Here is a 15,418-nt window from a genome sequence, read left to right on the forward strand (position 1 = left end):
TTTTGTTCATGGAAAAGTGGCTACAGCATCCATGTCATATCTACGTAATGTTGGACTGAGAAGCATCACTTGGCTTTTTCCAAGCAGAACTTAAAGCTGATGACAAGCTGTTGCTGAGAAAATGGATATTTTTCTGAATTTAGTTCGATGTGGAAACAGCTGACCAGTTTCCATTGCTGTAAGGTGGCTCTTTTGCTCTTGGTTGATTCTGAGTAATAGCTTTGCTTATGTAGAAAGCAGATTTCATTTGAAGTCCACTCAGATTTGGTTCAACAAACTGGAGTATGGGTTTCAGAAAATATCTTTTTAATCTTCCAATAATAGATTTTCTCATCTATAATTCCTGAACACTTCATCCTTTGCAGCCAAGCACGTAGATAGTTTTGTTCACTGTGTTCTGTTTGCCACTTTCACCTGCTTTTTCAACGTAGGTTACAAATAGAACAGAATCTCTCTGATTTTTCTCATTAATTGTTTGAATTCCCACTTTTCCTCATTAGCAAGAAGTCCAATATCTTCCTGAGAACTTCCTTTTCTCAATCTAGGCACTTACCTGGTCCATAAGGTAACAGTCTTATTTCTATCAAGGAGAGAAAGAACAGGAGCCACTATCACCTTCATGCTGTCACTGCTGAAAATCGGTCCTCTGTAGAGCTTCAGATTCCTGTGTTAGTCCATTCCGCTGCTCTAACAAAGTTCCACAGACAGGGTGGCTTATAAATAACAGAAATTTATTTCTGACAGTTCTGAAGGCTGGGAAGTCAAAGATTAAGACATTGGCAGATTTGGTGTCTGGTGAAGGCCCGCTTGCTCATAGATGGCTGAAGACCTTTCCCTCTGCACATGGCAGAAGCGGTAAGAGCCTTCCCTGGGTTTTTTAAATAAGGGAAATAATCTCATTTTTGAGGACTCTGTCCCTAGGACTTAATCACCTCCCAAAGGCATCATCTCCCAATACCATCACCTTGAAGGTTAGGATTTCAACATATGATTCTAGGGGGACATAAACATGCAGTCCACCTCATTTGTTCACTCCACTGTAGTATTCTTGCTGGATCAGTTTCCTCCTTGGGCAGCATTTGTGTTCCATGTCTAACTTGTAAGTTACAGCAGGCCTAATAGCAAACCATTTCAATATTGGTATGGCATGGGCATTGAATAATCAGAATAAACCCAAGCCATAAACAACTGGTAGAGCTGCAGAGAGTACTGATTATGAGTCCTGGGAAACCCTTTTTAGTTCCTGTGTCCATCAGCCCTTTTCTCCCATAGTAGCTCCACTGCATTGAAGTGGCTGAATCTATGGAAGCTTCCAGCTTGGGCCACATGCTCACTGAACCGATTCTCCTCCAGAGCTGTACACAAGCTGGGTTGCCATTCTGGATATTCTCTTTCTTCAGAAAATTTTATTTCAAGGATTTTTTTTTTTATCAACTGCAGGGGTCATTTAGAATCTTAGGGCAGTGGTCCCCTACCTTTTTGGCCCCAGGGACAGGTTTTGTGGAAGACAATTTTTTCATGGATCAGTGACAGAGGGTGGGGGACATGGCTTTGGGATGCGTCAAGCACATTTATTGTGCACTTTATTGCTATTGTTAATACATTGTAATGTACAAGGAAATAATTATACAACTCAACATAATGTAGAATCAGTGAGAGTCCTGAGTTTGTTTTACTGCAACTAGACAGTTCTATCTGGGGAACTAGGGCACAGTGACAGATCATCAGGCATTTGATTCTCATAAGGAGCATGCAACCTAGATCCCTCATGTGCAGATCACAACAGGATTTGCACGCCTATGAGAATCCAGTGCCGCCACTGATCTGACAGGAGGCAGAGCTCACGCAGTAATGCAAGCGATGGGAGCAGAGTGGCTATCAATACAGATGAAGCTTTGCTTGCTTGCCTGCCACTCACCTCCTGCTGTGGGGCCCAGTTCCTCACAGGTCACAGACTGGTATTGGTCCGTGGCCAGGGAGTGGGGGACTCCTGTCTTAGGGAGCAGGGGTGGAGTGCCTTCACTTCTAGAAGGACCCTGGATTTAAAACCCAAGTGTATCCCAGGGCTGTCATACAGAGGACCACAAACCAGGTAGCGAAAAACAGACATGAATTCTCTCACATTTCTGATGGCTGGAAGTCCAAAGTCAAGGTGCTGCCAGGGCCATGCTCCCTCTGAAATCTGTAGGAGAGAATCCTTCCTTCTTCTTCCTAGCATCTGGTGGTTTGCTGGCAACCACTGGCATCCCTTGGCTTGCAGCACTTCAACATCTGCCTTGTTTCATAGTGTATTCCCCTCGTGTCTCCATGTCTCTGTGTCTCTCTCCTTTTTTTTTTTGAGATGGAGTCTCATGTCAATATCATGTGAGAAGGGGATGATACTGACTTATGTTGTTTCTGTCTTCCACACTAAAATGTCAGCCTATTTTGTTCACTGCTGTATTCCCAGAGCCTGGCATGTAGTGGTATCCAACAAATATTTGTTGAGTGAATAAATTCTGTCTTTTAATCCTAACTATAGGTTTCAAAGTTAAATATTACTATAATCATCTTACAGACTAGGGAAATGAGGCTCAGGAAGGTTTGGTAACTTATGCGGGATCACTCCACTCCATGATGGAAAGGACAGCATTGAGGTGCACGTGCTTGCTCTGTCTGCTATTCCAAGCTGCTCATCACACAGCTGCACCCCTGGGGACCTCCCTCCCTTTCTACCTCCACCCCTTCCTAGAGATGCACATGGCCACAATCCACCAGCAGACCAAAATTCAATTTTTCCCCAGTTGGTTGCACTCAAGCTGAGAGCAAAGCAATTGCACTTTAAATCCCCTTACAGCAGATATTTCAGAGCATGTTCGAGAGAACCCATCACACTTGGCTTTTAAATCTCATTTCTGGTTTCCGGCAAAAAGGCAATTAAATGAAAGGTTAGGCAGCTTTTAAATGGCCAGTTCAAACTTTTGGCTTATTTTTGCCTTGCTGTCTTTATAGGCATTTTACCAATATTTATCACTATTTCCCTTAGGGAACCCTTAGATCTGTGATATTTGAAATAATAAAGCCTCTCCGTTGGCCCTTTAAAAGGTTTGTGGTAAAACCACACCATTAACATTCACAGTTCCTCATTGATGAGGCCTGATTGCACTTACTTCCATATTTCTCACTGTTTCTCCAATGAGGATTTCACATAATAGTGTTTGAAGGCTGAAGACTTCAAAGCAGACTCTTTACTATTTTTATCTTGAAAAATATTCAATATTTGTATAATTAAAGTGAAGTCTTCCTAGAGAAAATGACAACTCAAATAATCTTAAATGTACCTCCAAGAAAAAAGCTGTCAAAGTGACATTTAGTTGTAGAGTCACATTCTCTAAGGCCTCTGCTTCTCCTTCTGAGTTCTTATAATCTTTGAAGGTTATGTCATGGCTGACTTCAAATCACTTTTAAAATTATTATGGCCTTCTTTAAATGTGAGTTCTGAAGGTGAGGGGCTTTAGCTTCTTTTTGCTCCAGATTTTGTCTACTGCGTCATTACCAAGCATCTTAAAACAAAAGCCAAAAACAAAAATCTTCCTTGACCTGGTTTTTCCTACTAGCTAACATCCTATTTTTATCTTTCCCTTTGCACTAAAGGTTTTTAAACAGATCTTTATACCCTCCGTCTCCATTTTCTCATCTGCTAACTTACACGGCGAAGATTACCACTGCCTTTCAACATAATTGGCCAATCTACAGAAAGTTTTCAAGCTCTGTTTTTAATTGACTGCCTCCTGCCTACCTCCCCACCTTTGACATCTTGCTTCTAACTTGTCACCTTACTCAGTGTTCAAGATTCCCTCATTTAGGATGTCTTCAGAGCAGCTAGACAGTTGGTACTATAATTTATGCACCATTGTGCATGGGCTTTACAGGATATTGATGGAGAGGAGGAGGAAACTGGAAGTAGTTCAGGCCAGGGCTAGGGAAACTGACACATCTCCCGGTCTCAGGTCTGCAAGGAATGCTCACAGCTTAACACATGGAGTCTAGAAAGACCTAGACACTTGTGCTGGACCTTGAAGAATACCAGCCCATGGAGTCCAATACAGTGCTCAATAGGAATTTCCAGGAAAAGGCTTTATTCAGTCGAAGAGATTTACCAAGTGTCGACTATGTGTTGAGCACTGTGCTAGGCGCAGGGGCCATGAGGCTACATGAGACGTTGTAGCTTTCCTTAAGTTGCTCACTGGGTAAGTAGAGAGACAGAAAGGCAAACGGGCAAGTGCAAAAATGCATACAATTCGGCAATAGTGTTCATAGTGGCAATGGAGAACGCTCACTAACTTTGTTTAAACAGTTGTTCTTCCAAGGATTTGATATGGATTTGATTGAAAAAGCATGATACTGTTTTTTGCAATTAAACACATGAATATATAAATAAAATGCTATAGTATTTTTTACAAATAGCTACTAAGAGCTACTAGAAAACCTGGAAATTCTTAAAACCTTACTATGCTACTTCCTCGAAAATGTTTTATTTTATGTTATTTTGTAAATTTCCTTACCCACACAAACACCAGTTTTCTTCATTTCTTAGTCTATTTAAACCTCACACCCTTTCAGCATCTCTTAATTATTTACTGCCCTTTGTTAGTTCTCTTGTCCAGAATGAAACAAAAATGGCAGAATGTGAAACGAGGGAGAGCAGATTTTTGACAGGAAATATTCAGAAGTAGAAGGAAATAGTCAAGACACATATGATAAATAAAACAATAACAACTTTATACCATAACAACTTATAGACACATATTTAAAAAATTGAAGACCTCAAGACATACATCTGAATAGAAAAAAATAAAAACTATAATAAGCAATTAGGAAAATAACAAGAATAGTGAATTTTTTAATGTATGGGATGTAGTCAAAACTGTACTTATTGTCAAATTCATAATCTTGAATGTTTTTATTATTTAAAGAGACAACATGGGGCTTTAAATCTGTCTGCTATTTGATAGACTTTGATGGAGTCAAATCTCAATGCTGCCACTTACTGAATGGCCTTAAATGACTTGGCCTCTCTTAACCTCTCTTTCTGCATATGTAAGATGGAATAATGATGGCTTCAAGGAGGAATAAACCTATGAAAACTGTTGAAGATGTGTCTGATATGAAATAAGGATTCCACAAGTAGTAGCTGCTGTTGAAGATTTAGGAGTTACTTATTACAACTATTTCAAAAGATTTTTAAACTAATGCACTTAAATTATTCAAGAGCTTTGAAATGGGCTGCACACAGTGGCTCATGCCTAGAATCCCAACATTTGGGAGGCTCAGGCGGGTGGGTCACCTGAGGTCAGGAGTTCGAGACCAACCTGGCCAACATGATGAAACCCCGTCTCTACTAAAAATACAAAAAGTTAGCCAGACATGGTGGCATGCACCTGCAGTCCCAACTGCTTAGGAGGCTGAGGCAGGAGAATTGTTTGAACCTGGGAAGTGGAGGTTGCAGTGACCTGAGATGGTGCCACTGCACTCCAGTCTGGAGAGAGCAAAACTCCATCACACACACACACACACACACACACACACACACACACACTTTGAAATTGTCTTAATGAGCTGTAGTCTTCATTTAAGAAATTCATCTTTGTTCACTTATTTTTACTTGACACAAGAGTTTCCGGCAATTTTTAATTAAGCCCTCACAGATTTTATGTCATTGGCTATGTGATAAACAAATTATTTGCTAAAATAATATTCTTGCTTCTTTTTTTAGGAATTGTCTCCCTAGAAACAGTTTGTACAGAACAATACACCGAATTTGTACACAAAATCAGATCTGATTGGCAACAGTTGCAGATGTTTTCAAAAGATTTTCATTTGAGAAGAGACCCATTTGGGTTATTTAGATTCTAAGAACTGAAACTGCTTTGTTAGTTCTGTTTTTCTGGCTTCTGGGAGAGGAGGAGACATGAATTCAATTAGCACCTTGGTATTTTCTTTATCCTTCATTTCAATACAGGAGATGCTTCATATGCACAGGGGTGTCAGGTCACATCAAAAGAAAGAGAAACAGCTTCTTGGTTTTTAATTTTCAACCAAAAAGGAAAGTCATCGGTTTTGTTCCGCTCTAATTAGCCAGTGCATGACTTAGCAGGCAGATGCTTTGAAGGTGTTGTAACACAGGTCTTCATTAATCTCCACACAGGACTTGCACTTCTATGCCTAGGCTGAAGGAAATGGCTCAGAAGACAACAGTCTCACAGAGCCCTAACTCGGCAGGTGTTACAAAGAACAAGCCAAGAGGGCGAGAAACTGACCTTCTTGAAATCTCCCACTTCTTTCTGCATCAGAAGAGCAAAGTTGATTATTTTAGTTGGAATTTAGAAATTAAAAAAAATTATTCTCAAGTCATGAACAAGCCTAATTATAAAGATAGTTGCTGTGAAGATGCTGATATAACTGGATTTTACCAACCCCCTCTTCTGGAGGAAGCCAGAATGGAATCCTGTAGAACATTCACTCTACCAATAAACACTTGTTTTTCTAATGAGGAAACTGAGGCCCACAGTAGTAAAGTATCTTAACCAGGATGAAATGACTAGGGCTCTGGTCCTTTTTTTAAGCACTAAAATTTTGATCCAATAATAAATCTGCCCTGTAAAAGGAGTTTCCCTAATGTGCTGGTTCTAACTTGCTCCCTTCAAGGGACCAGTGTCCCAAACACGTAGCTAAATGGGATTTCTTTTCAAAGACCATTACCCAGAGGACAGAGCCTAAAATGTCATTCCGCTGTTCACCTATCAGCAACAGTGGTGCATCCGAGCTTCTGCAAGTCCACCTAGAGCCTATATCTGCTCAGATGCTAAACTCATCCAATTCAGTGAGCACTTGGTTCTAGTTAACTGAGCATCTACTTTGTATAAGGCACTACAGCAGTTCAGAGATGAATAAAATCATGAGATTCCACTGTCTCCTATAAACCATCACTTTGGAAAATTTTAGAAATGTGGGTAAGCTCCAGGGCTTCCTGAAGCCTAGAAGTCACAAACTCAGATGCCTGCAGAGGCCCAGCTGACAATATAAGTGAATGATTCTAGCTGGGTGGAAAACAATTACGGGTGAGTGGGTTTCCAGCTGGGGAGTGCACGCCTGTATTAAAGGACAGCTGCTACTCATTTCCAGCCAACTGTGTTCTCATGTAGAACTGCAGGCCGGTGTAGCCAGTACTGAAGGTTTCTCAGAAAAAGCCAGGAATCTCAGTTAGTGTAAAATCTCTCAAATTTCCAAGAGGATTGTATGAGGCAAAGGTTCTCAGATCAGTTTGCAGTCTCTGCCCATGTGCAGAGCAGTCAAAGAGAGTAGTGTGCAGTGCCCTACATAATAATCCTTTTTTATTTTCTTTTATGCCTTCTTCCTTCCTGTCTCTCTTTAACCTTTCTTCTTCCCTCAGGCTGGCTTCTTTCCTCTGCCTCCTCCAACTCCAGCCTGGGTTCAATGAACATTCAGTTCATTGAACTGAAGTTCAAGAAACGTGGACGGTCAATTGCAGCTGCGTTAGAGACAACCTTGAGAAACATTCCTACCTTCCTCTTGTGGTAAGCACTTCGCTGTCGATTTTTAATTTTAAACAAGACAGTATTTACGACTTGCTTCTTTCAGGGAAGAGCAATATCAACTTTAGTAAACACTTCAAGGCTGAGATACGTTAAGGGGGTCGTGTGGTGTCGCACAGTGAAGAATTCCACTTTGAAATGAGTGAAAAAAAAGCATTAAATGCCACATGTAACTCACTGACTGAAGGGTTACATTAGTATTAAACCTGGGTTTAAAAAGGGACGGAATAGGCTAGCCATTAAAAGACCTGCATACAAATACAATCTCTCTCCCTCCCTCTCCCTCTCTCTCTTAGAGATAATGTGAGTATCTGGACAATAAATATGGACAGAGTGGAGTCTATCCTATTTAAAACATTGCCCACTGTGCAGGCACCAGGAGCTGAAGGTTCAGAATATTAACAGTGGGCACTTGATTAGAAGTCGATGAGAGACGGTAATGGGAGGAAAGATGGATAGAGGAAGAGGACACGGGGGTTACCCATAAGTGTAAACTAGAAAAGAAGTATCAGTTGGCCATTAAAGGGCATGGGACTGAGGAACATATGACGTGTATTAAGTATAGTAAGAGCTGACACTGGAGGACTAGGAAGGTAAATGAAATCAACAGGGGATGATGGAGAATGGTTAGGTATGTAGGGATGAGGGTTATGATAGAGGCACATATGAATACATGCAGTATTGTCCTAGAAAATGGTTAACAGCTGACTCTCCTGGCAGTGGGGAGGGGGGCGGGGTGTGTGTGAGGGGACACCCTGATTTGTCATATTTGCTTATTTCTGTGGTGCAAATACTCCCACTGTGATCAGTTTCAAGCTATAAATGTGCAGTCACTGAAAGCAGGGTTGGAAGGAGATGGGCACATTTGCTCCCAGGCAAGGTGAAAGGTAAAGAAGGTAAAATCAACAAGGTCAAAGATAACTCAAGATTTCAAGGTGCCTCAGGTCTGAGTGACGATGAAGTCTAGCGGATGTCTGTGCTGAGATGGCTGAAGTAGAGGTTACTGCAGAGGTCATGAAGCTGAAGAGGCGAAAACAGAGATTAGAAAGTCACCCCCCATCCCCCAACCCCCACCCCTGTAACCAATTTCTGAGGGTCACCACAGAGGAGAGGGTGGAGGATGGAGTTCAGGTCCAGAAGCCATAGAAGCAAGTGTGACATTGTGTTCGAGGTCAGCACATGTCAGTGTGGGATGTCACATGATGTTGTGAACCATCATTTATGGCCAATTATGGAAGACTTTGTATGGGCATTTTGCCATGTGCATTATAAAGATGTGTAAGACAACATTTCTCTCCACTTGGTGAAGAGAATAAAGGCTGTACACAGGTACTTTAGAGCGCCATGTGCCTGGTACAGATAAGGTATGCTAGAGATTAAAAGATGAGGCTCTTGGGCCAGGTGCAATGGCTCACACCTGTAATCCCAGCACTTTGGGAGGCTGAGGTGGGCGGATCACAAGGTCAGGAGCTCAAAACCAGCTTGGCCAATATGGTGAATCCGCCATCTGTGCTAAAAATACAAAAATTAGCCGGGTGTGGTAGCAGGCGCCGGTAATCCCAGCTACTCAGGAGGCTGAGGCAGGAGAATCGCTTGAACTGGGGAGGCGGAGGTTGCAGTGAGCTGAGATCATGCCGTTGCACTCCAGCCTGGGTAACTCCGTCTCAAAACAAACAACAAAAAAGATGAGGTTCTTAATGTTAATGATAGATCCCACTTGTCTGAGTCCTTACAATGCACCCAGCATTAAGTGCTTTACCTGTATTCCCTTTGACCTTCAGAACAACCCATTTTACAGATAGGGAAATTGGGTCAGAAAGTTTCGGTAACTTATTCAAGGTTACACAATTGGCAAGTGGCAGAGCTGAGCCAGGGACTCGGGTCCTTCTAATACCAAACAGCTTGTCTTCCCAGTCACTGTGCTGTTTTCCCTCCCCTAGAAGATAATACTCCGCTGGAAATGAGGGATAGTGTAATAGGAGATTCAGAGTTCCTTTTTTTTTTTTTTTTTTAAATGCAGCTTGCATATTCCTAAAGAGTAAATTCATGTTTAAAAAAATTTCCCTTGTGGTTGCATGTGACACGTATTTTTAGGATCTGCTGTTAGCAAGTGTATTTTTGTGTGATTGAGTGGGAGAGTGGGAAAAGTTCTGCAGAGCTGCTGAAGCCAGAATGCAGTGGGGGCACAGCAGAGACTGTAAAATCTCTGCCATCTCAGGTCTTGGAACAACCACAAAGAGATGTGTTCTCGATTTATTATTCTGTGTACATCCCCAGATGAATGACTAGTTAAAGGTATTGTTAAAGCATTCTAAATGACCCACTTCCAGCAGCGAACAAAATCACTTGCTGTGCCAAGCCAACTGGCATTTCTGAGATGATAAAACCACAAAGTGAGGAAAATGTTAAAACTGCTAAAGCAAAAATGATACACAATAATGGAGAAGGAGAAAAATGGAGCTTTATTGTCTGCCTAGGCAGATGGCTGACCACTAGGTGGGCCTCGGCGTCACGTCCAGGGTAATTGGTTGCTGGGGTTTTTCTGGCGAGGAAGATTCAGGCTTCAGCTTGGTCCACAAGACCCTGGCTCATTCTTTCCTATATTCCGTTTTCTGCCTTTTCTCCATGACTAGGTCTGATGGTGGATCCAAATGGGCAACTTAAATCAGAAGGTTACCTTTACCTTAAAATGCTTTTCTGGAAGTAAAAAGACATGAAAAGTAACTAAGGACTGGATTTCCTAGCCGTCTTTCTCTCCTTCACGAACAATTATCCCCAGATATAAAATTGCCTGCTTTGATAATTATACCCTCCAAATGAGGGGCAAGTGGCTAATTATGCCCACATGTGGCCGATTGCACTCTCCATTAGCCAATTATGTGCACCATTATTTGTGCACATGAATAATTGCACTCATGGAAAATAGCAGCCCTCCTTTCAAATCCTCCTGCTTGGAGTAGCTGATGGAGTAATTGTCACACTGGAAATGTACTTGGTGGGGAGGGAAAGGGTATCAGATACCAGGAAACGCGTAAGTGACCACAGCTCGCAGATGTTCACTGCCACAAATGGCCTTAGGAGCCAGAGAGCACGGGAAGGACCACGCGATGAAACTGACCAGCCTGTGAGTTAGGAAGCCGGCTTCGGAAGTTGCCTGGGTGCATCACATGTGGTGACCTCGGGCAAGTCATTAGCTTTCCTTCAGGTCTAACTGGTTCTGCATACACAATGAGGATGGTAATAACGCCCAATTCCCAGCACTATCGTGAGATGGAGCAGACCATTTAAAAGGATTTACAGTCTGATTGGGTAAAAGCTTTACATAAATATGACACATTATCATGTCACATCTCCAATTATGAAGGAAGGGTAATGTCCCTTCATAGCAATGCCGGACTCCTGGTTTGGAGGGAGGGAAAGTTTGAGAAGGACAGGAAGCTTGCTGCCCCAGCACTGATGTTTCTCCTGAGATACCAGAAAATGTCACGCAGCCATACAGAATTCATTTATTCATTCAACAAACACCTATCAATTGCTACATTTTCCTGAGAACTTGGAAAAGTGATGAAAGATTCGGTCTTGCCTTAGGTGGTCACTGGCACATTGGCCCGGAAACCTCTCTTGGGCCTTTTACTCTGACCTGTGCTGATTAACAAATAAGGGGAAATTTTACCTCGTCTAGGAAATCTGGCATGTATTTTCACGGTTTGATTGCCAGGTACATTCAATGACCATGAGTCTTACAATGTTTGGTTACCTTCATTTACCTAAGAATGTGGTTGCTTTGTTTTGTCTTGTTTTGAGGTGGAGTCTTGCCCTGTTGCCCAGGCTGGAGTGCAGTGTCATGATTTCGGCTCACCGCAACCTCCGCCTCCCAGGCTCAAGCTAGTCCCATGCCTCAGCCTCCTGAGTAGCTGAATTATAGGCACGCACCACCATACCTGGCTAAATTTTGTATTTTTAGTGGAAATGGAGTTACACCATGTTGGCCAGGCTGGTCTTGAACTCCTGGCTTCAAGTGATCCGCCCGCCTTGGCGTCCCAAAGTGCTGGGATTCAGCCGTGAGCCACTGTGACCAGCCAGAATGTGGTTTTAATGAAAATGCTGACAAGTGGTATATGTCACAGTGTCAGGGGTAGGGCCAAGAGGGACATCGCTGCAGTGATCTGTCACTGAGGTCCCACATTCTTGCCTGGACTAGCGCAGCAGCTGCCAGCGATGCACCTTGCTTTGACTTTCATCCTTGAAGACATTTTCTGCCACCTGCCTGGCCCTTATTACCTCTCTATCTTTACCCCTTGCCTGTGTCTCCGTCTCCCCTCTCACATGCAGTAGAAAGAGACTCTCTACCTCATGGGGTAAGGAGAGGCTTCACAGAGGCAGGAATGCTGTTAGTCTTCAAAGACGAGGAGGTGTTTGCTAGATGAATGAGACGCAGGGATTGGGGCCACATTACAGAAAGCTGAGGTATGGAATAGGTTTGTGTAGGTCAAGAGTGTGGACTTTGAAACCAGACTCAGCCTGGAATTGAATCCTGGCTGTGTGATGTTGGGCCAGTGACTTAACATCTCTGTGTTTTTATTCACTCTTCTATCAAATGGGGATTATAATAAGCCTGCCTTATAAAGTTATTATAAGAGTCAGTAAATATAAAAATAGAAGTTTTGGAATGATGACTAGCACACAGGAAAGGCTGTCTAATTGTTTGCCATTATTTTTATTACTTGACTAAAAATATACCAAAAAGACCATCCAAGAAAAGCCTTTAAGTTGCTAGTGTAGAAAGAGTCCCCTGGTGTGTAGGGGGAGGGTGGTGGGTGGGGGAGAGGTCAGTGGCACCTGTGGCCCACTAGAGAGGAGACAGCTATGGCTGGAGTGATTCTCAAACTTTAGCATGTCTGAAGTCATCACGTGGACAACTTATTAAGGAAAACAAATGCCTGGGCCACATCCTCAGAGATTTCCATGCACTAGGTCAGGACAGAGTCCAGGAATCTTTACTTTAAAGAACCATCCCCCGTCCCACCCCATATGATTCTTATGCAGGTGATCTGGGGCCCACACTTTGAGAAATAAACTCATGTAGAAGTGGCTCTAACTGCATCTCCTGGCATATCTAATACTAGAGAAGAAAGCAACGCCAAGGTCTTTTGTTGAAGCTCTTTTGCTGGGATTGCTGCCTCCTTCATTCACTCCTTTATGTATTTGTTTATTTGATTTGAAACAGAGACTTACTTTGTCACCCAGGCTGGAGGGCAGTGGCACAATCTTGGCTCACTGCAACCTCCAGCTCCTGGGTTCAATCGATTCTCTTGCCTCAGCCTCTCAAGTAGCTGGGATTACAGGCCTGCACCACCATGCGTGGCTGATTCTTGTATTTTTAGTGGAGATGGGGTTTCACCATGTTAGCTAGGTTGGTCTTGAACTCCTGACATCAAGTAACCTGCCCACCCGGGGCCCTCAAAATTAGTAGCCGGAATTATATGCGTGAGCCGCCATGCCTGGCCTGCTGTTTCTTTTAGTTGGGCCTCTTCTGTAATAGAAGGTGAGAATTCTGACTTGCCGCAGCAATCCGCTCTGAGGCAGGGCTGTGTTCGCTCTGTCATGGTCAGATGTGGAACTGCTGGGCACACTTAGCAGCTTCCTCCTCTATTTTTTCTATATTTTCAAATGACATTTAAAAAAATCTAATAAAAATATTTTTAAAATTAATGTTATTATAAGATGAATCCCATTTTTTTAACCTTGTAAATGAAAAACAATCCTAAGCATGTGAGCGTCTGCACTTAGGGGAACAAGGTGTCAAAGCTAAACACTCCCAGCTCTCCATGGTTCATGGCAATAGAAATGGAGCTGGACTTTGGGCATAGTGCAAAAATACTGAGCTGTTGTTAGATGCTCTGAAGTTTCCAAAAAGAATTGGTTCTGCCTGCTGTGCTTCAATGCTTAAGGGAAGTGCTTCCTCCAAATGTTAGCTTTCAAGCCCAGCGTTCTTAAATGGGAAGATTCAAATCATAGGAAAAATATAAACTGCTTCTAGGTTTAAAAAGGAGTCAACACACAACGGTTATCACACACCTTTCTCCTCAGGTGCTGAGTGGATGAGTGGCCCTGTGTACTTCATAACATCTCTCAGGGTCCAAATGCTAAAGCAATTGCTGAAAAGATACCATGTACACTGGAACCATGCAGAGATATTCTGTTGGCATAAAAAGAAATATTGATCATCTGTAGTAAAAGTTGTTCCAGTTTAATACTCCTGAGAAAAGAAATTTTCTTTTCCCAGATCTACGTCCTCATGAATCTTCATGAAGACAAGATCCCCTAAACTTCCACTAACACCGTAAAGTGTGCTGCCGTTTGTAATGTAGTCCACAGATCTCATAAACTGTCAGAAAGAGCAGAGATTGTAAGGTCATCTGCTCATCCTGTAAGGGCTGAGTCCCTCACTTACATCCCTAATAATGGCCTCTACCCTCTGCTGGAGGGCAGGTTTAGCTGCCAGCTGGGAAGAGCTCTGCCGTCAGCTCTGTCCTAGTCAACATTTTTAACTGTGGCTTTCAGATGAGAACATTGGATGCTTATCTGAAAAAAGCTCCTCAGGCTGGAGGGAGGGCTTGGCTCTAACAGATGAAATGTGATAAGAATAGATGCGAAGCCAAACTCTAGGCACAAAGGCTCTAGCACCACACTTTGGGGAACTGTGGAGATGAGTTTTGGCTGATGCGAGCTTCTCTATCTGCTAAAGTAGCCCATTCCATTTGGATGGTTCCAGAAGCTGGCACGTTCTTTTTCACATTGTGTTAGTACACTCCAGTTCCTTCCTGCCATGGGCTGGCATGCCCTGGCTCCTCCTGCCTTCCCTCCCTCCTCCTGACCTTCCCATTCCAGCCACACCGGCCTTTTCTCAGGTCCTAACAAACCATGCCTTTCCTGCCTCCAGGCCCTATGCTTGCTATCCATCCCTCTCCCTGAGAGACACCCCCACCTCTTCACACAGCTGGCTTCATCCCTCCAGGTTCAGACGTCTTCTCAGGCTGTCTCAACTGACCTCTTTCAGCTATTCTCACTCTGTACTCTGTTCATTCCCTACCTGGCACTCATCACAATTTATCTTTATTTTAATCTAATTTCCTGGTTGTATTATTTAGTTATTTGCCTTCTTATGTCAGTAATTTATTTATTAATTTTTTTTTTTTTGATATGAAGTCTTGCTCTGTTGCCCAGGCTGGAGTGCAGTAGCGTGATCTTGGCTCATTGCAACCTCTACCTCCTGGGTTCAAGCGATTCTCCTGTCTCAGCCACCCAAGTAGCTGGGACTACAGGCGCCTGCCACCAGTCCGGCTAATTTTGTATTTTTAGTAGAGATGGGGTTTCACCATACTGGCCAGGCTGGTCTTGAACTCCTGACCTTGTAATCTGCCGAACTTGGCCTCCCAGAGTACTGGGATTACAGGCGTGAGCCACCATGCCCTGCCTATTTATTTTAATTTTTAAAAGTAATTTCAACTTTCATTTTATATTCAAGGGGTATATGTGGAGGTATTCCATGAGTATATTGCGTGATGCTGAAGATTGGGGTTTGATTCTGTCACCTAGGCAGTGAGCATAGTACTGTATAGTTTGTTTTTCAAACCTGTACCCTTTCTTCCCCCCCTCCTCTAGTAGTCCCATTGTCTATTGTTGCCATCTTTATGTCTGTGAGTACTCAATGTTTAGCTCCCACGTATAAGTGAGAACTTATAAGCATGCGGTATTTGGTTTTCTGTTCCTGTGATAATTCACTTAGGACAATGGCTTCCAGCTGAATTCATAGTGCTAAC

The 15,418-nt window shown here is 42.9% G+C and overlaps 1 long non-coding RNA gene across 1 annotated transcript in view; it reads left to right on the forward strand.

The window, feature by feature from the left end:
- The first annotated feature begins 268 nt into the window (after nucleotides 1-268).
- LOC141580732 (uncharacterized) overlaps nucleotides 269-15,418 on the forward strand; it is a 40,009-nt gene continuing 24,859 nt past the window's right edge. The window contains exons 1-2 of the long non-coding RNA XR_012513025.1: nucleotides 269-855; nucleotides 7,433-7,577. This is a non-coding gene — a long non-coding RNA (uncharacterized LOC141580732). The remainder of the gene's footprint in view (nucleotides 856-7,432; nucleotides 7,578-15,418) is intronic.

Source organism: Saimiri boliviensis, chromosome 12 (assembly GCF_048565385.1).
Source record: "Saimiri boliviensis isolate mSaiBol1 chromosome 12, mSaiBol1.pri, whole genome shotgun sequence".
Classification (NCBI taxonomy): Eukaryota; Metazoa; Chordata; class Mammalia; order Primates; family Cebidae; genus Saimiri; species Saimiri boliviensis.